At 36.6% G+C, this 5,069-nt stretch overlaps 1 pseudogene; it reads right to left on the reverse strand.

Annotated features, from left to right (window-relative positions):
- Positions 1-229: 229 nt before the first annotated feature.
- Positions 230-1,184, reverse strand: LOC114371481 (annotated as a pseudogene).
- Between the last annotated feature and the right edge of the window lie 3,885 nt (positions 1,185-5,069).

Consider the following 5,069-nt stretch of genomic DNA (forward strand, 5'->3'; position numbering starts at 1 on the left):
AACAAATGAGATTTTGCAAGTGCATATACCAACATAATACCTTCTCATTGCCAGCCCTCAGAGCTAATTTATCAAAGGGATAAGTAGCAACAATTTATCATTCAGCAAATATAATAACAATTGAACAACAAAGGACAAATTCAGTCCAAAGAATACGGTGCACCTTGAATTAATTTTTTTTATGTACTAATAGTGAAACAAAATTCAAGGTGCATCATATCCTTCATGTTTAAGGGATTTGTTTAGATAAATCAGAACTAGTTGTGGTGATATTCAAGGTGCCAAACTCTTCCAAATCAGAATCTAACCCCATTTCATTGTGCCCACCAGGGGAATCCTGGTCATGTCCATTTCTAGTCAAAGGAACCCGCAATTCAGAAATTGGAACAGGAAGAGGTTCTTCACTAAAGTACTTGTCCTGAAGTAACTCCATAGTTGTGGTTCTCTTTGTTGGATCATAACAAACCAATCTTTGCACTAGGGAAACTTCATTAGGGTAGCAATTGGGCATGCATGCTTCAAGACTACTTGGCTTTTCCACATTACCTAATGGGATTGATCCATAATTAGAAAGCTTGGAACAACCAGGCTAAGTTTCCTCATTAATGTTACCCAATACACTTACAATTCTGCTGAGCTGATCTACATCACTTGTTCCAGGAAACAATGGCTTTGATGTTAATATCTTAGCAAAGACACATCCCAATGACCAAAGATCAATCTCTAAACCATAGTATGTAGATCCATAGAGTAGCTCAACAACTTGGAACCACCAAGTTCTGACACATGATGTGAGACAACCAAGTTCATTTCCTCCCACCTCCTCAGCTTCATATGTAAAAGAACCCTTGCAAAGATCATCATCTATGTCACTCATTGTGCATGCTACAAGACATGAGGTGTTTCCATTATAGATGTTTGTATCCTTATTAGTGTCATAGAAGTAGCTCTTGGTTTTCATCTCATCCAAAACCCTAAACTATTCTTCATGACTCACGGTTCCCTGATTTGGATTTTCATATACAATTTGGTTTAAGTTAACTAATTGAGAAATAGCTTCAGGATGTTGGAGTGAGCTTTCACTATTTGAAGCATCATCTTCATATGGTGGCAGGTTCTCCCGGGGAGCATCAAATCCCGACTCCACTAGTATCCTTGCCTGAAAAAGTAGTAAAATTTAACATTAATATATATTTGGAAACAAACAAAATAAAGAAAGTAAAATGTGTTTTAAGTGTCTTAAAAGTTGAGGAAAATTGATTTTAGTCCTTATATTTTAAAAATGATGACTTATTCGGATACTAGTAACACTTGTACTGTCACATGACTTCCTTCTTCATTTAACAACATGTTCGTTTAAGATAAATATTGCTGCAAGCATAATACTTTTTTATAGATTCTTATTTAAAGGGAAAAGGTTTTCCTTTTTATCACTCGACAACTTACAAAATAATGTTAATTAAACACACCATGTAATAGAATAGAGTGGACCACTCACTAGATGCTCAAGTCATGATAAACTGATTTGGTCCCAATTTATCATGTTTGGATTGATAACTAATTTGCACCCAGTTTATCATGTTCGGATAACTGATTTGCTCAGCTTCTACTAAGTTATGATGTTTGGATTGATAATACTAGGCTACATTTTTTCCCTTGCTTATATTGTTTCTCTTAATAGTGATGTTTATGTGGCTGAAATAGGTAAATGGTCTAATAATAATGGAGCAGGCTGTAAAGGTGCAAGAATGGTCTTTTTGTGTATCTAGTGGACTAGTGGTTAATCTGTTTGAGTTTAATTTCTAAAACCCCCGAACATGACAGCACCCAAGTCCACCTCAAAGCCTAATCACATACCTAATAGAGATATCTTCACAAATAAACCATCCTGAAATAACCTCCCCCATCTGAGAACATGACAACACCCACGTCCACCCCAAAGCCTAATCACATACCACCAAACTAACTGCCACAACAAAAACTCAAATATGCAGGTCCAATCTAAATTCACAACACTTACACGATCAACTATTGCAGCCTTTAATGTAATCTTGTCATATCAATAATAACAATGAAAGGCTAAGCACTTATAGGAGAGACACCATATTGGTGGTTGGTCTGAGATGGGTGTTGCAGATCAGTTATGCATAGGTTCTCGTTGATTGAACACAGTTCTATCCTATAAATATGATCATGTCAGCTTACTAAAATTAGTACAAGAAATTCAAGAAAAGCATAAGAAACTCTCAGCTTGATGGGCCAATGGCAGCTAGAATTAAAATGTAGAAAGATGAAATGAGGCAAGGAGAATGATTGGATGACAGACGAGTAAGCAAGTCTTTCATCACTTTTCCAATCCCTATGTCCTTAATTAGATTTCCATAGATAGGAGTACCATATAGGAACTTTCACTCCACTGCTTCTTCTCACTTCCTTAATTTGAGGAGAAAGCAAGTCTGTCATCATCTTTCCAATCCCTATGCTTTTGACTTATTGATTTTATGTAGTGGATCAAACAATCGAAATTGGAGTAAGAAGAATGACCTCACACTATGGTTAGAAAACATAGCCACTTCCCATGCCGAATTCAGAAACTCCTCCTTCCTGTGACCCATGAGATCATTGACCATATTTTCTATAAGGTTCGTATCACACGCAACATCCTTCATGTCCAACCCAACCTTACAAACTTCATTCACAAACATGGTATTAACATGTTGATCTCCAAAGCTAGGCCAGCAAATCCTATATGGGTTTTATATATACAACATGATTGATTCTCTATATCTGGACTTGAAATAGAGAGATTGTGTGAGTGTAAGTGAGAAAGAGAGAGAGTGTTTGCTTTGTTTGTGTAGCTGCCCAAGCTATGAGGTGACATGTATCATTTTAAAAAAAATAAGTCATATTATCATTTAGTTGTGAGTATATATCAACTACGTCTCCCTTTTCCAGATATACCTGGACTTTTATGTTATGTGATGTTTAGTGCTGCCTCAGTAATTAGAATATCATTTTGTACTTATATCCAAATGCTATTATTGTCAATTTCATTTCAGTTGGAATTTTATTTAATTGGTGTCATCATATAATTATGCAGCAAATATGATGTTTAGTACTGATTTATGTTATCTGGTTTAAATATTATATATTGTATAACATTGAAATATTTTTTATCTAGTTGTTTGCATCGTCATCATGACATTCGCTGCTGGACACTGTACTGATCATCGTGATAGGTATGAAAAGTTTTTCATATTTTTTTTATGCTTAGTTTTGTTATGATTGTTTTGATATGTTGTTGTATGTCATTAATGTACTTTGCTTTACATACAACTTTTGTTCATAATGTGTGAACCTTAGATTCCCATTTGAGATTGAATACAATGATTCTTGCGGACAGTTTGCATTAATCGTTGTATTGAATCTTGAATTGTCCATTTGGACAGTTTGGGGAGATTCATATTTTTATGGTAGATTCATGCGTTAAGGTTAACATTATTTCGTTAAATTTAACAAAATAAGATTAACCTTGAGCATGAATCTACCATAAAAAATGTCTTCCTGAATGGGATAGGGCCACACCTTAAATTAAAACGTGAGATTTCATGCATTCAATGAGTTTCGGAGTATCATCGAGTTATTATTTAGATGGACCGAAGTTGGATGAATGAAAGTTGCTTGAGCACTGCGTATGAGGAAGGCGTGGAACAGTTTCTACAATGTGCTTCAGAAAGAAGTCGATCGGATGAAAACGACAAATTTTTTTGTTCGTGCATAAATTGTTTGACCGGGAGACGATAAAAAGTCGATGACATACGAGAGTATTTGTTGTGTGATGGAATTAAGAAGAATTATACAACATGGATATGGCATGGTGAATTGACAGAGATGCAGAGTGGGTCCCAATGTGAACCGTTTGATGTAGAAATGGGAGATCGCTTAGAGGATATGATTCGTGACCTTGGACAAGAGTCTTTTCAGCAAGCACATACCCCTATGTATGATACATTGCAAATTGATTCAAGGAAACCTTTGTATCTGGGGTGCAAGAATTCGTTGATGCTATTGTTAGTGGTGTTAAGTCTGGTTAATGTCAAGGTCAGATATGGGTGGTGTGACAAAATTTTTAGTTCACTTCTTCAAGTAGTGCACGATATGCTTCCAGAGGAAAACACATTGACTAAAAGTTACTATCAGGCGAAGAAGATACTGTGTCCGATGGGTATAGAGTATCAGAAGATTCATGCTTGCCCGAATGATTGCATATTGTACACACATGAATTTCAAGAAATGCCGAAATGCCCTAGGTGTGGGGTATCACGGTACAAAGTCAAGGATGATGAGGAATGTAGTAGTGATGAAAACTCAAATAAGGGCCCCTCAGCGAAGGTGTTGTGGTATCTTTCGATTGTTCCAAGGTTTAAGCATCTATTTGCTAATGGAGACTATGCAAAAGACCTTACATGTCATGCAAATGGGAGAAACTACGATGGAATGCTCTGTCATCCATCTGATTCCTCGCAGTGGAAGAAGATAGATCGTTTGTTTCCGGATTTCAGCAAAGAGGCAAGAAATCTTAGGCTTGGACTAGCCAGTGATGGAATGAATCCATATGGCAGTTTGTGCATGAAGCGAAAGTACATGATGTTTTCTATGATGATATCGGGCCCAAGACAGCCAGGAAATGACATTGATGTTTATCTAAGTCCGTTGATTGAAGACTTGACAAAGTTGTGGGACAAGGGGGTTTTAGTGTTTGATGGGTTTTGGAATGAGACTTTTCAATTGCGTGCAATTCTTTTTTGTACCATTAATGACTTCCCATCATTTGGGAATTTGAGCAGTTACAGTGTTAAGGGTCATCATGCATGCCCCATCTGTGAAGAAGACACAAGCTACATACAACTGAAACATGGTAGAAAAATAGTGTACACTAGGCATTGACATTTTCTAAAACCTCATCACCCTTATAGGCGATTGAAAAAAGCATTTAATGGAAGTCAATAGCATGAAACTGTGCCGATACCATTGACTGGTAAGCAGGTCTTCCAGCGGGTTCAACACCT

Source organism: Glycine soja, chromosome 2 (assembly GCF_004193775.1).
Source record: "Glycine soja cultivar W05 chromosome 2, ASM419377v2, whole genome shotgun sequence".
NCBI classification, from domain to species: Eukaryota; Viridiplantae; Streptophyta; class Magnoliopsida; order Fabales; family Fabaceae; genus Glycine; species Glycine soja.